The sequence below is a fragment of the Notamacropus eugenii genome, chromosome 7, assembly GCF_028372415.1.
Source record: "Notamacropus eugenii isolate mMacEug1 chromosome 7, mMacEug1.pri_v2, whole genome shotgun sequence".
Lineage (NCBI taxonomy): Eukaryota > Metazoa > Chordata > Mammalia > Diprotodontia > Macropodidae > Notamacropus > Notamacropus eugenii.
The window spans coordinates 101,457,167-101,482,091 of record NC_092878.1 but is presented as its reverse complement, the minus strand read 5'-3'; the positions used below and the strand labels follow the sequence as shown (position 1 = coordinate 101,482,091).

General features: G+C 38.0%; 1 protein-coding gene across 4 annotated transcripts in view; it reads right to left on the bottom strand.

Annotated features, from left to right (window-relative positions):
* The window catches only part of WWC2 (WW and C2 domain containing 2), a 257,956-nt gene that overhangs the window by 214,734 nt on the left and 18,297 nt on the right, over positions 1-24,925 (bottom strand). The window lies entirely within an intron of this gene.

The window sequence follows — 24,925 nt, the reverse complement described above, 5'->3', positions numbered from 1 at the left end:
AACAAAGTTTTACTGTATTTAAAAATATAAAAAACATTCTTAACTAGGAAAGAGGGAAGAGGCATGTAAAAACAGTCAGCAGGCCTTATTTGGTCCTTGCTGACCCCTGCCTTATAATATTTACTACGGAAGTCTCTAGACTGGACCTTCCCTTTTATATTAGTTTTAAAGTTCATCTCCTAATGAGATGTTAAAATTTGTAATAGTCCATCACATTTCAGTTCAGAAATGAACACTAACCCTTCAGTACAAGACACAAGATTCCAGTCAAAAATTGGGAAGTTGCAAAGAAGTTAGGTTTCTCAAATTCCCTGAAAAAAGAACAGTGGAAAAACCAAAGTATGAAGCTTTATTGTCTTTTTTTAAATACTATTTTATCTTTCCTCATTACTACATGTAAAAACAATTTTAACTTTTTTTTTAAGTTCTGAATTCCAAATTCTATCACTCCATCACCTCCCCTCTCCTTGAGACAGTAAACAATCTGACATAGGTTATAAATTGCAATCATGTAAAACATTTCCTTAGTCCTTTTGTGAGAGAAAACTCAGAGGGGAGGAAAGAAGAGGAAAAGGAGAACAGAGGAAAGCAGAGAACAGGAGAGGAGAGCAGAGGAGAGGAGAGAAGGAAAGGGGAGGGGAGAGGAGGAAAGAAAGAATGCTTCAGCAGTCTGTATTCAGACATGAATTGTTCCACTTTGTCACTGTAGCGTTAGAATCTGATTATAATTGACTACAATATATCATTACAGAAAAATTTAATCTTTAATTTTTCCAAATCAGGATTCTAAGAAGCCAAGTGGCAAACTTCAAATGGGCTTTTAGACTTTTTCCATATTGTCTATGATTTTGTTATAGGCTGCAGAAAATGTTTTAGGCTATTTCTACGTATATTCTTGATTTCCTACTCTCCAAATTAGTTTTTTTTTTAAATTCACCATATCAGTCATTTCCATGATTAATTAATCCTGATCATTTTAACATCTTTTATTCTTGCATCAGTTTCTAATGCAATTTTTAAATTTCCCCAAATTATTCTTGTTTTCTCCTGTAAACTGCCTTACTACAATTACTTAAAATAATTACGATTCTCCATTATTTATCCATTTGAAGTCATCACTCTTATAATGTTCCATTTTCCATCATCATAAAACTTTAGTTGTTTTGTTTGCTCCCCAGTATTCTTAAAAAATTATATTGACTTTTTTCTTCACTTGTTTTCTTTTCTGTCAAATGTCTTTATTACCATGTGTGATCTTGGTTGTTTTTCTTCTTTGGTATTTCCACTGTTTTTTTTCTGGGAATTTGAGAAACCTAACTTCTTTACAACTTCCTTATACACCATTTTGATTGGAATTTCCTTTCCTCTATTGAATGATTTGTAATTATATCTGAACAAAAAAATGTGATAGACTACTACAAATTTTAACATCTCATTAAAACTAATGACACTAAAACATTAGACATTAAAACTAATATTAAAGCAAAGTAACTATGGATTTGGAATGCACAGATAGTAATCAGAAAACATCAGCCGCTGCACCCCCAGCTCCTCATTAGCTGGCCCCAGGTCATGCTTCTCCCCATTCAGCCGTCAACCAGGATATCAATCTCTTGCCAACATAGGCACCTTGCCATCTGTTCTGCAACTCACTTTCCCTCTTGTTCTGGGAACAATAACCAAAACAGTATCATTTTTACTAGAAAGGGCATGTCAATATACAGCTCTGTGCCTCCACCTACCATCCATGGGACAACCTAGACCAAAACTCCCTTCTCTGTTCTCCCATCACTGACTAATAGCATATTCTCCTAGTAATTGTGACTAGCATCTATTACTGTCACACAGTAGGAGCTGCTTAAATATTTGTCAACTGAAAAGCATTCTGGTCAGATACCATGTCAATACAAAATGAGACACAATGCAATGAATATTTCAGAATTGGTTCAATAATTAAATGAAATACTAAACTTTTTGTGCTTGTAAACTATAACAATTTTTTTCTAAGCAGATGGAATTATTGCGGCAAATTAGCTGCTATATTCAAAATTTTCCAGTTTAGATTGTGAAAAGATCTCAGTGGCCAGTATCTATGCCATAAAGGAATGCCCACTATAATTATAAATTACTTTTATCATTTTTCAAGGCAGAGTTGAGACATGATGGAAATTGTCAGTGTCTCTTTTTCAGACAGTAATATTCTTTATCTAAAATTGTTTTTGGATTTATGCTAGTCAAAATAACCCAAAAAAACCTATGAGTTGTTTCTGGGCACAGTGAGCAAAAAACAGAGGGCACACCTTGAAGCTCTAGCTCAGGACCTCCATAAATACAGGTTTACTGCAGTAAGAATCCTATTATAACTAAATCCAAATATGGCATAGTCTGGAAACAATCATAAAATATTCACAGACCAAGTTTGTTAAAGAAAAAAAGTTCTTTACACGTAGCCAAATTATATTTAACACATTCCTGTTTAATACTTTCAAACGTATATGGCTAGAAAATGACATTTTAATGGTTGCCGTTAAATTTACTATGTCTTTGCAACATTTCTAGAGAACTAGAACCTACTCCATCATTCTTATAAATCATAGTTGATGTTATATTTGGCTGATAGCCATCTTACCTTGGGCTAGGATCTTGTCAGACTTCATCAGCTAAGCAAGTCCAAGAATGTGCAATACTAAGAAAATACCAGCAAGAAATGCCCCAGGGCTTTCAAGAAGGGGGCAGGATGCTAGGACTCTTCCTCTTATGAAATACTTTTCAAACTCTTTGTAAAACTGGAGTCTTGTCACTTCTTGGGGCACTTTATATGGCAGTAGATCCCTAAAGATGAATTTAAATACATTTTTTTTTCCTTTTTTAATTACTGTGAAATTCCATTTTTCTACTCCCCATTTTTAATTATCATGAACGTATCAAGGCAGTCCTTGAATCTGACAGGCAACATTAAAATAACTATTCCTAATTTTAATAATAATGATGTGTGTGTGTATATATATATATATATATATATATATATATATATATATAGTATTTCGATAAAGTTTTAAGGTGTGCAAGGTACTTCACAAGGATACTTTTGGAGGAAGAATTCTCCTAGTTGTGTATTATTCATTCATTCAACTCCCATTTACTGAGTATCTGCCAATCCTAACAGTCTCTACTTCATGAAGCTTACAATGAGGCAGCATGAAAGAGTGGCTAGATGGTTGATCTTGGAATCAGAGAAGAGCTAGGTTCTAATTCTCACACACACACACACACACACACACACACACACACACACACACACACACACACACACACATACACACCCTCTTTCCAATAATAAGTTATGGTCATGCAACCAATCTGCACAAATGGTGGGTATACCAGAACTTCCCTACATCTGAAATATGCATCAAGTAAACATTAGCAAGCTGCACCTCAAAACCCCACTTTGAGAGCAGCCCAGCCTACTTCTTCACTGAGAAGACTAAGGCCATCCAAAGGGAATATCCCCAGTTTTCCTCTTCTATTCTCTCATCAGAGGAGGAATTTCTCAACTACTCATTCAGAATCATTCCACAACCTGTATCCCTAGCTTTGGCGGACTCTTTCTCATGCATCTTTAATGTCTACGTTGCTACTGGGTTTACTGCCATCTGTCAACATGCATGCTCAAGTATCCCTAGTCCTTATAGACTCTCAGAGTTGGCAGGGACCGTCCAGTTCAACTCATACCTGAACAAGAATCAACTGACAAGCATTTATTAAACATCTACTGTGAGTAGGCCGAGAGTCAGGAAAATCTGAGTGCAAATCCAGTCTCAGACCCTTAGTAGATAAGTGACCCTGGGCAAGTCACTTAACTCTACTTGTCTCAGCTCCCTTACCTGTCAAATGAGCTGGAGAAAGAAATGGCAACTTCAGTATCTTTGCCAAAAAAATTCCAAATGGGGTCATAAAGATCTGGAGTCAACTGAAAACAAATGAACAACAACAATGACAAAATTTGAAGGGGGTCAGGAAAGACCCCGTGTAGGAGGGAGCTTTGAGGGAAGCTCTAGTTTCTAAGAGGTAGAAGTCAAAGGGGAGTCCACTGCAGACATAGCAGTGCCAAGATACAGAGAAAGAAGATAGAATATTGTGGGTGAAATGTAAGAAACACCAAGAAGTCCAGTTTGGCTGGACCACAAAGTACATGAAGGGGAGTGATGTTTATTAAGCTGGAAAGAGAAGCCAGAGGAAGGTTGTGAAGGATTTTCAGTGTTCAGCAGAGGAGAATTTGCTCTATAACATGCCTGATAAAGTTTGGGGACTCCAAGTAAGGAAGAATTTTAACTCCCAGGCTAGCTTGGGATAGTTCCACACAGGAGAGTAGTTTCAACCCACTGGGTCTCTGAAGCCAAGCAGAAAATCCCTCTTCTGCTCAACAGCCCTTCAAATACTTGACAACTATCAAGTCCTCTGTTTCCTCTTCTCCAGGATAAAAATCCTGTTTCTTAATTGATCCTCATCTGGCCTAAGTTTGAGTCTTTTAATCCTAGCCACCTTGCTCTAGATACTCTTCCAGCTTATCAATATTCTTTCTTTAAAAAAGTAGTGCCTGGGACTATACACAAGATGCCACATGTGCTCTGGCAACAGGACTATCATGGTCATATTATTCGTTAACAGACAATGTGCCTCTTAATGCAGCTTAAGATCACAATAGCTTTCCTGGCTGCCATATCTCACAGTTGACTCACATTCAGCTTAAAGCCTACTAAAATCCCCAGATCAGACAAGCTGCAATCTCACCATGTGCTCATGAAACTGAATTTTCAAATCCAAAATTTCATCCTATTAGATTCAACTCAACATCCTAGCCTGTCAGGATCTTTTTTAATACATTAACTATCCCTCCCAACTCTGTCACCTACAAAGTTGATAAAAGATTTCATCTGTGCTTTAGTCCAAGTTAAATATTATATAGTAAAAGGCCAAAAAAGAAATAGAAATCTTCCTTTAATTCTCTTGCCTCCTCTATTTCTCTAACTCATCTTTCAGTTATAAAATCCTTAAAAAATTTATAGAAACATGATGTTTCAACTTTCTTACTACCCATGGCTCCTTCTTCTAATGAAACTGCTTTCTTAAAAGGTCACTGGGACCTCCTAACCACCATATCCAATGACTTCTTCTCAGATTTTATCCCCTTTCATGTCTCTGCAGCTTTCAGCACAGTTTGCTTGATACTCTCCTTCCCTGGCTTCAGAAATGCCCACACTCCAGACTCTCCTCTCCTAAACAATCCTACTCTGGTTCCTCTTCTCCCCAGTCCCTTAAATGTAGATATTCTCCAAGAATCCACACTACGATCTGTGCTTTGACAGTCTGATTCAATCCCACAACTTCAACTACACCTTCGGGCCAAAATGACTGAAATCTTTATCTGGTTCTGACCTCCGGACCCAAGGAGGGCCATGAACAAGAACTACACAGATGGGGAGGAATGGAAGGTATTTTGTATACATGCAAATATACACGTGATTTCCTCAATCGGATATAATCTTAATGTCTGATAAAGAGTAGGCATTTAACTTTGCTTGTTGATTGACTGATTGATCCGCACTGTTCAAAGGAATGCCCCCATCAAAAATACAGCAGATCCATTAGAATACAAAAGAACTGTTAAGGTGGTATTATTAACTATAAGAAACACCTGGCTCAGAGCAAGTGTAAATAGCAACTGTTTCTGTCCTGACAAGAAACTCTGAGGTCTTCTACTTCCAGACCGATTCTTTTGTGAAGGCAAACGAGGCCATCTTTTACCTCAATTCTAACTTAGCCTTTAATTATTGAATGAGCTTTGCTTCAAACAAACTGGGAAAGACCTCAGGTTAAAAAGGCCAAGGCTTCTCACTGAATCAGAGCCACTACCAGCCATCTTGACCTATGTCTTGACACTGGTCTCCAATGACTCTGGAGAAAAGAGTGAGGCTGATTTTGCACAGCTCTGCCTCACTTAAATCTAATTCATTTACAAGTAAAGAAACCACCCTCCTGATACCATTGGTCATCTTCAAGAATGAGGGATGAACAAGAAGAAATACCTTTCCAAAGAACAGAAACTAGCTCTCTCACATTGCATTAGAGTATGGTAAAAATATTTCAACTCCAAATATGAATCAGATTTTAAATGGCAATTCCTCATATACACTTTTGTAGCTCTAAATAGTATATATACTCTCCTTTGCATGAAAATACTTACCTAATATCTGTACACCCTACATGCTTGCTCGTTTTCCTGCACGTCTTTGTGCTATGCTTTTTTTTTTTCTGTGTCATCTGACTTGTTTGGGCTACAGTCTATCACCTCAGAACAGTTTTTTGTCTGTGCTATGATAACTGGTACATATATGACAACTCACAGACTTGGCCTATTGGCCCCATTTTCATTACATTTACTTAAATTAAATACACATAAGAGAAATGTTTAGTTTGGAATTTACTCAACCTCACATAACTCATGGATCAATCAATTAATCAACAAGGATATGTGAACAAGTCCTGTGAAAGTGATGCGTATGTGAAGATCTAAGTATACAGTCCACATCCTCAAGAAGTTTGCATCTGGCAAGAAGGGGGAAATGATATATGTAAATTATTCACAAAACATACAAGGTGATTTTTAAGGGGAGACTGTGGGAAGCAGGGTGTGGAGAGACATCAAGAAGGTCTCATGTAAAAGGTGTTCCTTGAACTGAGAGCTGAAAGTAGTTAGGAACTCTAAGAGGCAGGAATATAGCAGGAGCGCGTGCAAAGCATGGAGGAAATGGGAGATGGAATGTTATAGGTAAAGTGTAAAGACCAGCAAAAAGGCCAGAATGTGTGCAGGAGAATGATGAATAAAGATGCTGGAAGAGTAGGTTGGAATTCCACTGTAAAAGGCTTCAATGCCAGGTGAGTTCTGTATTGGATCCTAGAGGCAACAGGCCATGCCACTGGAATTTGAGCAGGACAGTGACATGATCAGACTTTCACTTTAAGACAATCAATCTGGAGGAGGCACCAAAGAAGGGAAGGAGTGAACACTGGGAAACCAAAGAGGAAGCCATCATGATGACCAAGAGGTGATAAGTACTGGAACTAATGATGCTCATGTAACCAGAGGCAAAGGTAAAAAGCCAAGATATGCTGTGGGAACAAAATCAACAACCCTTGGCAACTAAATGGACAAGGGTTTTATATTCAGTTGGTATAGGTATGCTTAGGGAAAGCAATTCAAACACAAGCCACATAAAAGGAGACTGCTGTTGTTGTTATTCAGTTGTTTCAGTTGTGTCTGAATCTTCATGACCCCATTTGGGGTTTTCTTGGCAAAAATACTGATGTAGTTCACCATTTCCTTCTCCAGCTCATCTGACAGATGAGAAAACTGAGGCAAACAGGGTCACACATTTAGTAAGTGTCTGAGACCAGATTTACACTCACAAATGAGTATTTCTGATTCTAGGTCTGGTACTCTCTCCACTGTACCAGCAAGCTGCCCCCCCACACACACCACATACATGTGTACATATAGATATGTACACACGATCTGTATATATATATATACACACATATACCACAAATACATATATGGATGGATATGCATATATGTGTGCTGATTTCTATGTATACACAATACAAATGTGTGGTTTTATATGCATGTATGCGCATAACAAAATATTACAAAACACATGGGAATATAGCCATGTTTGCATCTATATGGTTATGTACATGTGTGTGCATATGCATGTGTCTGTGTTATGTGGGTACTTACATAACCATATAGGTACATGTGACTGCATTATGTATACGTATGCACTGTGTATACGCATACATGTAATCATATCTCTGCTACATGGTTGTACTATGTGTAGCCACATATGTACATATGTGTGTGCAAGCATATATATGTTTGCATCTGTTTAGCCACAGAAATTCATTAAGACAATCTAATTTTTAAAAGGCAAAAAGGTGTGCTCCACATCAGTAGAAGGAATAAGGGAAATCGATGATCGTTCTGAAGCAGCACCTCCTTCAGGACACTCTTGCCATTATTTTGTGTATTCGTTAGGGCTGTTCAATAAACATTAAATGAGTCTAGCGTATAATACCTTTGCTCTCACCTTCAAATCAATAGTTCAGGAAAAACCTGAATCCATTAAATAGTCATAAATCTAAGACTACAATAGTATGATCCCAACAGCAATCTAGTCTACCAATTATGGCCACGTCTCAATTATTGAAATAGGAATACAAATTTTTCTAAAAGAGAGGTAAGAGAGTATTAAAGGAACAGAGACACAAGAGTTGAGAAAAGTTGGCTCTAGGCCAGGCACTGATATTTTTGGAACATTTTTTTCACAATCCACAAAATTGAACACACCATCACTGAGCATCCTAAGAAAAAATCCCCAGGACCAGATGAATTCACAAGTGAAGTCTACCAAACATTTAAAGAACAACTAACTCCAATATCATATAAACTATTTGGAAAAATAAGCAAAGAAGGAGTCTTACCAAATTCTTTTCATGACACAAATATGGTGGTTATACCTAAACCAGGAAGAGCAAAAACAGAGAAAGAAAACTATAGACCAATTTCTCTAATGAATATTGATGCAAATTTTTTAAATAAAATACTAGCAAGGAGACTGCAGCAATATCACAAGGAATCATACTCTATGACTGGGTAGGATTTATTAGGAAAACATTAGCCTAATTGACCATATCAATAACAAAGCCAACAGAAATAATATAATTACCTCAATAGATGCAGAAAAAGCTTCTAACAAAATACAGCACTCATTCCAATTAAAACCATTAGAAAGCACAGGAATAAATGGAGTTTTCCTTAAAATGCTGAGTAGCAGCTATCTAAAACCACCTGCAAGCATTAACTGTAAGGAGAATAAGCTAGAAGACTTCCCAGTAAGATCGGGGTGAAGGTAGATGCTCATTACCTTCATTATTATTCAATGTTGTTCTAGCTATAGCAATAGGAGAAGAAAAAGAAACTGAAAGAATTAGAATGGGTAATGAGGAAATGTTGCTGGATATAAAATAAACCCATATAAATCATCAGCATTTCTATGTTACCAACAAAGTCCAATAGAATAGAGAAATTCAACCAATAGAAAGAGAAATTCCATTAAAATAAAAGTAGATAATATAAAATACTTGGGAGTTTATATGCCAAGACAAACCCAGAAACTATATGAACATAATTACAAAACTACAAAATTACAAAAAATTTCACACAAATAAAGTCAGCTCTAAACAATTGGGAAGATATTAATTGCTTATGGGTAGGCTGAGCCAACATAATAACAATCACAATTCTACCGATGTTCATTTACTTATTCGATGTCATACCAAACTACCAAAAAATAATTTTAAAGAGCTAGAAAAAATATTGAAATTCATCCAGAAAGACAAAAGGTCAAGAATATAAAGGGAATCAATGAAATCAATGAAAAAAGTGAAGGAAGGTGGTTTAGCCGTACCAGATCTCAATCTGTATTGCAAAGTGGTAATCAAAACAATTTGGCACTAACTAAGCAATAGAGTGGTGGATCAATGTAACAGAATAGGTATACAACAGCACACAACAGTAATATTACAATAGTAATACTACAATAGTAGTAAATGTCCATACTAATCTACTTTTTTAATAAACCCAAAGATCAAGCTTTTGGGAGAACTCACCATTTAATGAAAATTAGAAATCAGCTTTGTAGAAACAAGGTACAGAATAATTTTTCTCACCATATACCAAAATAAGGTAAATATGGGTATGTGATTTAGAAATAAAGGGTGCTATCATAAGCAAATTAGGGGAACATGGAATAGTTTACCTGTCACATCCATGGATAAGGAAAAATTTATGACCAAACAGAGATAAAGATGTAAAATGGGTAATTTTGATTACATCAAATTTAAAAAGGTTCTGCATAAACAAGACTAATGCAGCTAAGATTTAAAATGGTTAGCAGAAAACTGGAGGGGGGAGGGGGACTTGACAAGTTTCTTTGATAAAGGCCTCATTTCTCAAATATATAGAGAACTGAGTCAAATACGTAAGAATACAAGTCATCCCCCAATTGGTAAATGATCAAAGAATATGAACAGGAAGTTTTCAGAGGAAGAAATCAAAGCTATCTATAGTCATATGAAAAAATACCTCAAATCACTCTTGATTAGAGAATACAAATTAAAACAACACTGAGGTATTACCTCACACCTATCAGTTTGGCTAATGTGACAGAAAAGGAAAATTGGGATGCTAATGCACTACTGATAGAGCTGTGAACTGATCCAATCATTCTGGAGAGCAATTTAGAACAATGCCCAAAAGGATATAAAACCGTGCTACAAAAGGCTTCACCCAGTATAATATACTACTAGGGCTCCATCTCAAAGAGACTGAAGAAAAGGACGAAAAGACCTATATGCAGAAAAATGTTTACAAGCAGCTCTTTTTGTGGTAGTAAAATCTAGAAAGACAAAAAGCTAAAGAATATAAAAGGAATCGATGAAAACATGCAATGGAAGGTAGGAAGAGGAGGGCAGTGAGGAGGGGAGGGAAGAAAAAAAGAAATTTGCATGATTACTCTGCTGTCTATTTAAAAGGAATAGCAAGTTGCACATAAAAGATTTGCAGTTTCATGTGCAATCATCTTTTTTATTATACTGTTATAGAAATGCTTGTTTTATTCCATAAATTAAAAATAATTTTTTTTAAAAATAAAGAATTGGAAAGTGAGGGGATGTCCATCAATTGGGGAATGGTTGAACAGGTGCTATATGACTGTGATGGAATACTACAGTGCTATAAGAATTGATGATGACGAGCAGGATGCTTTCAGAAAAACCTTGGAAGACTTACACAAACTGATGCAAAGTGAAGTGAGCAGAACCAGAACACTGTATACAGTAATAGCAAAACCGTACAATGATCAACTCTGAATGACTTAACTATTCTCAGCAATACAATGATCCAAAGTAATTACAAAGGATTCACGACAAAAAATGCTATCCATCCCCAGAAAAAGAACTATAGTAGTCTGAATAAAAACTAAAGCAAACTTTTTAAACTTTATTTTTATTGTCTTTTTTTGTTGTTGTTTTGATCTGTTTTCTTTCACAATGTGACTAATATTAAATGTTTTTCTTGACTGCACATATATCACCTATATCAAATCGTGTGTCTTCTCAATCATGGGGCAAGGTAGGGCAGAAGGGAAAGAATTTGGAATTCAAAATTTTAAAAGTAAATGATAAAAATTTTTACAAATATGCAGTAAATAAAATATCTAAAGGTTTTAAAAAAAAAAACAAGTTAGAGAACATTCACAGAAAAGCAACCAGGATGGAAAGAAATCCAACAGGACTGGTTGGGGAAAACTGAGGATGTTGAGCCCAGAGAAAGAGAAGGCTCGGGAAGAGATAGAAAATGGATTTTCAAGTATTTGAAGGGTTATCAGGCATTAGAGATCCTGCTTGGACCGGGAGGGCAGGGGCAATTAAGAGAAATGGGTCGAAATGTCACAGAAGAAAATTTATATATTAGGCTTAATATAAGGAAACCTTCCTCACCAGAGCTATCCCAACGTAGCCTCAGGTACTAGTGGGATCCCTCTAAGTAAAGGTCTGCAAGTAAAGGCTAGAGGTTCATTTGAAGGCTTGTAGGGGAAATTCCTGGACAGCACAAGCTTGACCAAGTCACTCTTCTGATCAAAAGGTTCCAATAGCTCTATTGCTTCTATGATAAAATACAAACTCTTCTGGCATTCAAATTCCTTTATAAACTGGCCCCTACCTTTCCATTACCTCCCCTCCCTTTTCATTACTGTACAATCCAGATAAAATGGCCTGCTTAAATTATTCCTCATATACAACATTCCAGTTGCCATATCTGGGCCTTTGCACAGTTGTCTTCCATACCTGGAAAGCACTCCTTTTTACCTCTGCTTTTATTGCCCCAGACAGACTGAGACCTGGGAAAGACCTTTGTTTAAAAAGACCAACATCTCCTATTGCATCCGGAGCCACTGACAGTTGTCCCGACCTATGTCTTACAGCTGGTCTCCAATGACTCTGAAGGAGAGAGTGGAGCTGATGACTTTACACAGCTCTGCCTCACTCAAATCTAATTTACTTGCAAGTGAAGATATCACCTTCCTGATGTAATTGGTCCTCTTCAGGAATGAAGGATGAACAATCTGTGAGAAAAACCATGAGTGGAACAATATACACTAATAAGTGAATGTCTTAACCAGCCCATAGGGTCACAGATCTGAAATTGGGAGACTTTAAAGGTCATCCGTTCCAACCTCCTCATTTTACAGACAAGGAAACTGAGGCATAAATGACTTGCCCAAGGTCACACAGGCACAAAGAGGTAAAACAGGAACATAAACTCAAGATTCACATTTGGGACTCTTTTCACTATTTTATTCTAAGTTATGTTCAACTTCTTCAAAGAATATATTCAATGATTCAAATGAATCTCTAATTGGTAGACAGCACACCAAAACATCAATACTATGGTAGAAGTTTTCCAGAGAGGGAGAGTCAGCAGACAGACTTGCCTTTCCTGAGGGCAAGCTACTCCTGTTTTTTACAGCTTTTTTTCCCTTTCTTCCCTTTCTTAACCCAAAGATGATCTAAACTATTCTTTTCAAAGATATCAAAAATGGGTGTTTGGGGAAAAGGAGGGGAAAGAAAAGAAGACGCAGAAGCTAGGAGGCAAAGTGGAAAGAGAAATAGACTTGAAGTCAGTAAGATCTGAGTTCAAATCATACCTCAGACACTTAGTAGCTATAGACCAATCACTTCATCATTCTAAGCCTTGGTTTATCCTTAAACCAAGGTTAAGATTACTACCTACCTTACAGAGCAGCTGTGAGCATAAAATGATATAAAACACTTTAAAAACTTCAAAGCCTTTATATAGAGTTGATTATAGGTCATAAATCGAGTATTGCCCATGTAGTAGTGTGCTAGACACACTCAGTAGGCACTTTGACACACTCAGTAGGCACACTGATATACATAGTCATCTTACATTATACACCAATGAATACACTGTAGAGTATTCATTATGGACCAATGAAATATATAATGTATACATATGATGTATGCATTATATACACAACATACACATACACACAAAATGTGTATAAAGTACATAATGGCTCATTTCATTAGGACCTTGGTACTATGGCTTGATTCCCCATGAGGCTCTATAATATCTGCTTGAGCTAAAATTTCACTGCCTCTCCTATCATGTAACAATAAAATTGGTCCTGAATGTGTGACCATTCATCTTGGGATTTAAAATGAAAACAAAAAAACCCAGCAGACCACTTCTAAGAGAATTAAAATCTCTCTTCATGGTTCTGAATCAAATGTTATACAATGGTGGCTTAAAATAGCCATCATGGAGAAGGAAGCTCTGTTTTCTTAGAAACACGTGCAAATTCAAACGTTTCTTTGTCAGAGACCTTCCAAAAGCAAAACTTGTATTTCTGCCACCTCTGCTTCCCCTTTCTGGCTCAAGTCTCTGGCAAACCTGAGTGATAACTGGCAGTTAGTGGGCAAAGTTCTAGCTTAAACAATAAACAGCAAATGTAGCAGAAAAACCTCTTTTTCCCTAACGGCTGCTACCCAAAAGTTGGGCAGAAATAATAAGCCAGCTGGCACAAATCAACAGAAAGCTCCTTTCTTCTGCTCCCCCATCTCTCTGTAAAGGAAATCTCATGTCAATAAGTCAACCAGAACTTAATAAGTGCCTCCTGTGTGCCAGGCAGTAACGTGGGTTTTAGTCATTCTCAAGTCCTCAGTTTCCTCATCTGTCAAAAGAAGAGGAGAAGGAAGTGGGAAACCACTCCAGTACCTTTGCCAAGAAAACCCCAAATGAGGTCACAAAGAGTTGGACATGACTGAAAACAACTGAACAATACCACCAGAGAAGCCATCAAACCCTTCCCTTCAACACCTCCCAGGCAAACCATCCATTCAGACTTTCATCATCACTTCAGTTTCAGCATTTCTTTACCAGAAGGTATTATAAAAGTCTGTATCTGAACTTCTCAAAATTCTCAAACAAATTTGTTATCTTACTTAAGTCATTATTCCTTCCAGCAATACAACTCACAATCCATTCATGTCTGCTGTGAGCAAGCAATAAACATTTATTAAGCACCTACTATGTACACTGTGTTAACCATTAAAGATAACAAAGAAAGGCAAAAACAACACGTGGTCTGAAGGAACTCACAGAGATTCCTAGAAGAGATCCATAATTAGTCACAATTTTGGCCAAACCAACCATGCAGAAAAAGCCAATAGGATAAAAACAATTCTACTGTCCAACAAGGCAGAGCCAAGGGACCAAAGCAAGAAGAAGCAATGCAGTGAACTCCTCTTCCCTACAAACTCCTCCAAACAGCACCAAACTGAATCCTGATGGGGAAATCTAAGAAAGTCACAGTGAATCATTTTTCTAGGCCAGGATGGCATACAGAGGAAGACAGAGACACCTGTGATCAAAAGTGCCACATACAGAGAGACTGTGCCTCAGGGCAAAGGAAAGTTCCAGGCCCAAAAGAGGGAATATCAATTGGAACAATTACCAACTGGCAACTTTGTCAGCTACTACCTAGTTTCAGGTCAGAGATCCAGAGTGGAATGAGGAAAAGATATGTTCTAAGATGATATTACAGTAGATAATGTTGGAAAGCCCTGGGCTCTGTACTGAGAGAAGGAGCAAGTTCAGAAGCAAAGCAGCAACTGTGCGGCTCAGATCCCAGGAACAGAGCTGTATCTTAGTTCCAGCTTCTAGCCCAATCTGAAGCCTACAGAAGAATAACCAGGGCAGGAATTCCAGACCAAAGTAAAGCTTGTAGTTCTGTCACTTGAAACCAGCAGAGCTTTCCTGCTGGCTGACAGTGACTGAGTTCAACAGCAGCCTACTGTTGCTCAGATTCAAACCAAAGTCAGTAATTTGCAGAGCTCAGACCAAGAGGTCACTGATCAGACTTTGCTCTGGATAAGACCACCATGAGATCAGGGAAGCCTTACAGCATCCCAGTCTGAACTACCCCGGAGATCCTGGAGTGACCAAATAAAAACTCCTAGAAACAATACGGTCAAAGTCCATAGCTTCCAAATCGAAGAAAAATATTGCAAGCAGCCAGAAAGAAAAAAATGTAGGTGCTGGGGTGACACAGTCAGAGTCACATACAACTCAACAGCCACTAGCAGAAAGCAGGGTATACAAGAGTCCAGAAGGCAAAGGATATAGACGTACAGCCAAGAAGAACTTAGCCCATAACATATATAATATAATTCTATAGCAGGGAAATGTACTTTTAACAAAATAGAGGACTTCTAAGCATTCCTAATGAGAAGATCAGTACTCTATAGAAACTATGAGGTTCAAAAACAGGAGTTAAGACATAAAGATGCAAGCTGCAAATAATCATTGATAAAGGACCAAACGAGGATAAATTACTTACATGAGAATATGGGGAGATGATACATGTGGCCCCTCTGAACCAGACTATCATCAGAGGTCACAGAGGGAAGGGTGTCTACTAGACAAGGCCTAGTAGTGGTTCTGTTATTTCTTAATAATCTTAAGAGAAGAATGGGAAAAGAAGAAAAGAGGGATACAGTGACTGGGAGTGAGGGAAGAGAAACAGAGGTTAGTGAAAATTTCTCTCAAATGAAGATAAATAAGTAGACATTTATACAAACAAGGAGGAGGGGGTGAGGGCAGCCGCTGACATGTGAAGCTCCCTCTCATTTAACTGGCTGAAGGAAGAATACACACACACACACACACACACACACACACACACACACACACACACACAGAAAACACATGGAGTTGGAGAGAGAAGCACATTTCACTCAAAAGGAAAAAGAGAGAAAGGCAAGAAGGGGCAAAAGGGAATCAAACAAAAGGCAAGTAAGGGAAGGAGTAGTCCTAAGCAAATCTAAGTATGTACAAAAATATTTATAGCTCTTTTTGATGTGGCAAAAAAAAATGGAAATCTGAGGGGAAGCCCATATATGGGGAATGTATGAACAAGTTATGGTATATAAATGTGATGGAATACATTTGTGCTGTAAAAAAAGGCAAAGGGGATAGTTTCAAAGAAACCTGGGAGAACTTGAATGAACTGACACAGACGAGTGAGAGAGTGAGAGAGAGACAGAGAGAGAGACAGAGTGTGTGTGTGTGTGTGTGTGTGTGTGTGTGTGTGTGTGTGTGTGTGTGTGTGTGTGTGTGTGTGTGTGTGTGTGTGTAAGATACAGAGATAGCATGCATAAAGCAAAGAACTGGCTTCAGGACCAGAAAAACGTGGGTTCAAATCCTAGCCCTAACACATACCTGTATGTGTGTAACTTTGGGTGAGTTATTTAATTTCTCAGTCACCTAGGCAACTCTCTAAGAATATATGTTGAGGAGAAAGTAGCCACCTGTATTAGCACAGGAAGTTCTTCACCAGGAAAGCATAGATGGAGTACCACTCTCCTATTCTGAGTCATAGATAAATCATAAAAGTCATCCCACAGTAATAGATGTCCATCCTGTAACAAAAAGCAAAGGGCAGATGTGTAAAAAAAAGACTATATTAGCTTTATAAAAGAAAATGGACATCAGGGCAAGATTTGAAAAGGGCAAGAACAGGAAAACAGATGATCACTCATCTGGACTCTAAAAGAACAGCTGTTCAGATTCTTTAGAGATTCTTTACAGTCATCCAAACAAGTAAAATAATGTAATGGGATGCATTTACCCGAATCTGAAGAAATATTAATGGTTCTTGGTGCTAGGATTCAAGCATGACCCTATCTCTGGCTCAAGGTTGAAGGAAAAACAGAAAGAATAGTTTCCAAAATATCTGGCAGCAGCAAATGACCATGTAACCTGTTTCAAATCAGCAATAGTAAAAGAAATGTACATTAAAAAACAAGTCAGAAGTTTCATTTTACTCCAAGCAAATATGCAAGGATGAGGAGTGAGGAGAGAGGACAGTCACTGAGGGAAGGAACTCAGAGAAGGAAGGCAAACTATTTTTACTTAATTGTTTTCCTTGGTCTTGAAAGAAGGCTCAATTTGGACAGAGATAAATAACAAATGATTTGGTTTTAAAATCAAAAGATATTACTAAACGCTTTTTTAGAAGAAGAAAAAAATGAAGATCTCACCTCCCTCACAACAGATGGAGGAGGGCCACTAGAGCAGAATGCTGTCTGTGTATCAGATGTGGACTCGGTAGCAAGTAGCTGATGCTGCTTAGTTATTTTCTATGTCTCAAAAGAGGTTTCTATATGGAGGAAAGAGTAGAGTAGGAAACAACAATGATGAAAAGACAAAGGGAATCTATAAAATGCATTTAAAATAAAAAATCAGATTTCCCTGGGCATGAGCTATCCTTAATGAACAAAGCTGATTTTGAGGCAGATTTCTGGTAATCACTGCTTCCTTTTCTAAAGGTTCACAGATCTTTTAAAAAGTGTTTCAGAATCTACCCTCTCTTTTCAGAAAAGTAGAATATGTCTTTCTCCAGACTGAGGAGTTTCCCAGTCTCCATAAACTTTCAAAGATCATAGTTACCCTTCCTTTCAGTATTCGGCAATGTCAATTTTAGGCAAAGTTCAATGAATCATCGTGTAGTATGGCAGTCACAAAAGGATGCTTCAGCTGGATGATAAACCAGAAGGAAGAAGAGGATGGTAAAGAACTTTGGAATCATGCCAAAGGAGGCCTCATAAAAGCAGGAGAGAGGGAAGATTGGTCTCTAGGTGAAAAGAATTGGAGACAAGAAGATGGCAGATCCCAAGAGGCAGAGGGAAAAACTTTCTCACAATCAGAGGTGTATAAAAGAAGAAACAGCGGTCTTGGGGGGACAGTCTTCAGGGGGAGGCTTGATAACTATTTGTTGAGGATATTGTTTAAGGGATTCCTTGTTCAGGGATAAATTGGGCCTGATGACCTTTGAAGTCTCAATCACACTGGATCCAAGGGTAAGTGAGTGAGCAAACAAATCTGACCAGAATAGAAAAAAAAGCCAAGACTGGAGATGGAGTTAGGGGCTGGATTAGGGAAGTCCTGGAACAATACACTCAGGGAGTCTGCAAGTTATCTTGTAAGCAATGAGTAAACCACAGACATGTGGTTAGGAAAATTGACTTGCTGCTAGTGCAAGGAAAACTGAAGAAGCAGAAACTAAAGGTGAAATGACCATTTAGTACAAGCATGAAATACAATACAATATTCCACACCTACTTCCCAGGATTCCTGTAAGGATCAGAGGAGATACTAAATGTAAAAAGCATTTCACAAACCTTAAAGTGCTATACAAAGTCACTTTTTTAAATTGTTTTTACCTGTGGTCTGACCGGAATTATCTATAAATTTCCTAATCTTGGACACTGCCTCTATTAACACAGCAGGACGACAGGAGGAGCAAACAGGAAGGGACTAATTCCAGAGGGAATTTACATGTGTGGTGTAAGCATTTCAGGGTTTACATAGCACTTTCCTCATAACAACCTTGTGCAAATATTAGTCCCAATTTTACAGTCAAAGCGTAAGAAATTAAGTTTGCCCAAAGTTACACACAGCTAGTAACTGGCAGCAGTGGGCCTCAAACCAAGATCTTCAGACTCCAAATTCAACATTCTTTTCACTGCTATACTAAAAAGGGAAAATCAACAGAACCTGGTGATGGATTGGATACCCAGGGAGAAGACACAGACAACCCTGATACACATTTAATAATTCCCTCAAGAGACTATATATAACTGCTAAATTGCATCCTCTAGCCGAAGTATTATAGGAGTTCAAAGATTAATAAAGGAGAAATTAATGAGGATTTAGAGTAGCTGGAGAAGTTTCTTTAAGAACCTTTAAGAACTAGAGTTGAGCTTCAGATAAGGAAAAGGACTGGAATAAATAAGTAAAGAGAGGCTGGAATATAAGTGCAATTTTCTAAGGAAAGGCTTGCAGTGTTTCTAAGAAAAGCGAAAGAGACCTCTTTCGAGTAGCAAGGAAAAAGGTTGGATTAATAGGGGTGGAGGTCTGATTATCAAAGTCCCTGAAAGTGAGGGGTAGGACTTTAACAGATCTCTTTTTTCTACCCCTATTATGTCTAAAGGTTTAAGGACAGAGAACTTGATAAAATACAACAACAACAAAAATCAATGGTTAAAGACAATGGATCTCAGAGTAAAATACAGGATGCGTTGGAGCAAAGACATCCTAGGATCAGGAGAGGCTGCTGCAATCATTCAGGCCCAGAGCAAAGACAGGGGTGGTTGAAATTAAAGCAGAAAGCAAAAGATACACAAAAGACATTTTCCAAGGAAGAACTGGTAGGACATCAAAGAGGAAGTTTGAGTTTGATAAACTGAGTTAACATTTGAATTAAAGGTGAAAAGACACCCAAGCAGATTAAATTAGAGATTCAGAAGTCATTGATACGAAAAAGACAGTTGAGGCTGTGAGAATGAGGAGCCTGCCAAGGGCTTGCCAAGGATTGGGCCTTGAAGAATATCTCTCATTGCGGAATAGAAGAACAAAATGGAAAATTAACAGGGAGCTGGAAGGGGAACAAAAATAATATTGTAACGTGCCACAGAAGTCACAAATGTAAAGGGGAGTAGTTTCAAAGAGAGTGACAGCAGTTAGTATTAAAAGTAGTATAAGTCAGAGAATAAAGACCAAGAACAGGTCACTGGATTGATCAAAAGACAAATGGTTCCCCGCTTTGGTGGAGTGGTAGCGAAACAGGGTGAGCTGTGGGGTGTTCAAAAGAAATAGGGCAAGACAGAAAATGTGGCCCATTCATTCATGAAGTTTGGCAATGTAAAGAAAAAGGGAAATATTGTGGGAGCGAGGTGACCTTGAAGAGGATCCTAATTCTAATGAATGCCATACGACCTGACAGCGTTATACCGCATCATTATTAAGTAACTGAATTAAATTCCTGGTAGAAAATATAACCATTTTTTATAATAAAGTCACCAAAAAGAAACCTGCTTCTCATCATTCTGCTTAACTAAATCAGGACTGGCTGGCTTTGGAGGCGAACAGGCTAATGAGATGACATTTTTCCCCAATTCATGAAAGAAACTTATGATACAAATGAAATCTTAGCACACTACTCTATTTATTTTAGAAATATGGCAGGAGCTCTAAGATAATAAGGAAATGAATTTAATTTAGTGAAAGCGAGTTTACTAGACAGGTCTAACCACATTTGTCTTAAAAACTAATCCTACAAGATCTCATTGTGCCTGTTCAATGAACTTCTTGTACAGTGGAATAGACTGAATGTCTACTGTATTTATATGCTTGCAATGAGAGGAAATATAGGTTTGTAGCTCTTCTGAAAGAAAAGTCACCTGAAGCTAGGAGGTAGTATAATTTAAGGACTGGAATGCCAGATTAAGAATTTAGGAATTCAGTGAATATACTGTAATATAATGTAATATACTAGGTTTGCCAGGTCTTTTTCCAGAAGCAGAAGTTATAGCTTCCCTAATACCTGACTTGTAAATCTGAGTCTTAAGGATTCATTTAATTATTAGAGAATGTATGAAACATTTTGTATTGTAGTCCCTTACCCCTTTTCCCAGGACATCATGAAATCTTGAGACTTCAATGTATCTGAATAACAAAAACAGGAACTCCAGACCCCTGAGGCATATGGTATAGAGATACGGGAAGCGTAATCTGGGTGACAGGTTCAAATCTTGCCAGAAACATTTCCTATCTGTGTGACCCTGGGCCAACAGTTTCTTTATCAGTACAATGAGCATGAAAATAACATCTGCAAATTGTAGACAGCTATAAAAATGCAAGCTGTCATCTTTATTTATTATTATTACCTATTTAAAAGGGTTGGTGGATAAAGCAGTTCACAAACCTTAATCTAAATGTTTTGTCCACTATGAAAATTTCAGTTTTTAACACTTTATGCATGTTCTATATCTATAGTTCTGTGAGTTTTCGACCAAGCAGATATGTCCCTAAGAGATAATGTATATAGTACTGTCAACTACAATTATACTTTAGTCTACCATAATTCACTGAAGTTCTCTGGGTCTCAGTTTCCTTCTCTGTAAAATGAAGGGGGTAGACTAGATGATCTCTAAAGTCCTTTTCACTTCTAAATTCTAATTACTTCTATAAAGCAAATATTTGAAGAAACATTAACTTTTTCCTCTCAACTCTATCCTTTATTCCTTAGAGAGAAAATTACTGGAAATACAGTTTAACACAAACCAATAAAATTTGAAAGAAAATGACTCATGCAAAATTCTTCCCAAACCTACCTCAAAATATTTCAAAACTACATTAATTTTTTAAATTATTTTTTCATGAGGATATTTGCATTTAGGGTTCTTCAATTCAATTAAATTTGGATTCAATAATTAAGTAGATATGTCACTTTAATCTGGACATACCTAAGTATCAGCTTGTGAGGAATTAAATTTCGTAGACATATGTCTCTGTCCCAGAGATCAATGCAGTCGCATCTTTGGATGCCAAACCACAGATGTCTGCCATTTAAACAATTCTAAGTAGTCTTATTTAAGTTACAAAGATGAAATTCACTGCCCCTACAACATCCAAAAAGGATTTCTACCTTGGAATTCACTACATGGAAGCCTCATAGATGTATACTGCTGTCCTCAGCACTGAAAATCTATTTTAAAAGAAAGCCTATTCCCAGGAAGGCCAAATCATTGAAGAAATTAGTTAATAAAACAATAGCTAGCGCTTATAAAGCATGTTGAAGTTTGTAGCTAGGTGGCTCATTGGATAAAGTGCCAGGCCTGGAGTCGTCTTCCTGAGTTCAAATCTGGCCTCAGGCACTTACTATCTGTGTGACCCTGGGCAAGTGACTTAACCTTGTTTGCCCCAGTGTCCTCATCTGTCAAATGAGCTGGAGAAGGAAATGGCAAACCACTCCAGTATCTCTGCCAAGAAAACCTCAAATAGAGTCACGAAGAGTTGGACAATACTGAAAAATAATGAATCACAAAAAAGATTTGCAAAGTGCTTTACAAATATTATCCATTTTAGCTTCGCAATAACCCTGGGGAAGTACTATTATTCTCCTTTTACACATCAGAACAGTGAGTCAAATAGAGATTAAGTGACTTGCCCAGGGTCACAAAGGACATAAGCGTCTCGGGTCTGACTGATTCCAGGTCTGGTGCTCTAACTACAGCAGGACCTTTTCATCTAAAGATGACTGGTTCTAATCCAGTTACGGTTCTAAATCCAGTAAAGATCAACAAAGGCTAAAAGCTATCTTTAAGACAAAGAGGTGCCTTGATAGCTCCAAGTTCACAGGTGTCCACAAACGGCAATTGTTGGTCTGACCTCTTTGATTCGTTTCTGCAGAAACACCTGAGAGTACACACCTGGACATTCCACACCATCTGCCAGCTAGCTCTCCCCAACCCATCAAAAATCAAATCAAGCAAGCAGCCTGAGGAACCTTCCACAGCTCCTGGGTCAGGAATTGAGTATTAACCAGAAGAGGGGGACAGGTGGGGGAAAGGAAAAGAGGAGGGACTAGAATCTACCTGGAGCCTAGGAGGCAGGTAAAGGTAAACAAATACCTCTAAGTTAGAGAGAGCAAAGGGTACTTAGGCTTTGTGTGCATCCTGACCCCCTAGGCAGCCTGTTGAAGCCTACAACCCTCTGGCTGCCAGCTCATTACATTCTTAGCACATTTCTCTGGATGGGTAAATAAAATGACTGGAAAATACTATTTAAATTCATACCAATCTTTTATATGAACATTTCTAGCTAGTTAGGAAAACAATAGAAACCACTCGCTAAAATAAATAATTTGGAGAAGTCATTGTGGATTTCAGTGATTCAGTGATCTAGTCTAGTCTGTCTCTGATGCAGGGGATAGAACCTAGAGCTGGAGGTTAGGAAGACCCCTCTTCCTCAGTTCAAATCTGGCCTCAGACAATTAGTAGCTGTGTAATCCTGGGCAAATCGCTTAACCCTGTTTGCCTCAGTTTCCTCATCTGTAAAATGAGCTGGAGAAGGGTGTGGCAAACCACTCCCAACCCAAATGGGGTCGCAAAGAATCAGACACAAGTGAAAAAACAACATCTGTGTTCCAAAGTAACATTGCTGCTGTGTATCATTTAACCTTGATCAATACTAGTGGGTACTGATGGAGGGTAGAGGGGAACTGCAGTACGGTGGGTCAAATAATGCACAAGACTACCTAGATCAATCAGAAAAGAAAAATGTGAACACCTGTGTGAAGGTAAGGAAAGGAATGTGGAAAAGAAGTGAGCTTATCAATTAGCTTCTATTCTCTGTTATCCATAAGTACTTTCACCATAGAAGAAGGTTTTTGTTTGTTTGTTTGTTTTTTGCTATCCCATGTTCTCAGAAACCAAAGCGGATCAGTACTTAGGGAACGTAAATTAGTTCATTTAACAGCTATTTACTTATATGTCCAGTGACAGGCACTACTTGATGTTCAGTTTCATTGGGTCCCACTCTTCCTGACTTCATTGTGGATTTCTTGGCAAAGATACTGGAGTGGTTTCTATTTCCTTCTCCAGCTCATTTTATAGATAAGGAAACTGAGGCAAACAGGGTGAAGTGACTTGCCAGGATCACATAGCTAGTAAGCATCTGAAGTCGAATTTGAACTCAGGTCTTCCTGACTCCAGGCTAGCTACCCCCTCTCCCTAGGAATTATTTTCCATTTAATTTATTCCATATGTATCTTGAAGATATAAATTTATTTGCATGTTGCATCTGATTCTGTGTTACACCATTTGGAGTTTTCTTGACAAAGATACTAGAATGGATTGTCATTTTCTTTCCTAGCTCATTTGACAGATGAGGAAACTGAGGCAAACAGAGTTGCAAACAGGGTTAAGTGACTTGCTCAGGGTCACACTGCTAGTAATTGTCTGAGGCCAGATTTGAACTCATGAAGATGAGTCTTCCTCACTCCAGGCCTCCTATTCTATTAACTGAGTCACACAGCTGCCCAGATAGGGGCTAAAGAGTTATATATAGGAAAAGATCAACCTATTCCTCCCCCTCCAAGGGGAGTTGAGATCTTAGCATCATAGTCAAAGTTGGAAGGGATCTCAGAGACCATCTAGTTCAACTACCTTATTTTACAGGCAAGGAAACTGAGGTCCAGAGAGGTTATATGACTTGCCCAAGGACACATAGGTAATAAGTGGCAGGGCTGGGATATTTTCTGACTCCAAATGCAGTGCTTTCTCCTACTACACACTACCTCCAAAGCATGAGTTTAAATAACCATTCAAAAACTGTTTGTCCTGAGAAAATATAAGCATACTCCACTTAATACCAATTGGTTCCACAAAAAGATCCATCAGTAAACATTTATTAAGTGGCTACTACGGGCCGGGTGCTGTGCTTACCACAGGGGGTACAAACAGGGGAAAAAGACGGTCCCTGCCCTCAAGGAACTTATACTCTAATAGGGGAGACAACATGCAAACAAATATACATGAATAAGAAATAATTCACAGCATGAAGGCACTAAAATTAAGAGAGGTTGGAGAAGGCTTTCAGTTAATGATGGAATTTTAGTAAAGACTTCAAGGAAGCCATGAAGGTTAATAGTTGAAGTAGAGAAGGGAGATCATTACAGGCAAGGAGTGGTAGGTAGTAAAATGTAAGTAAGAAGACTAGAAAAGGGGCCAGATTATGAAGAACTGTAAACACCAACCAGAGAACTTTACACTGCATCCTGGAGGGATTCCCTGCAACTTCTTTGGGAGGGAGGGGGATACATGATTAGAACTACAAGTTAGAAAAATAACCTTGGCAGCTAGCTGAGTGGCAAGC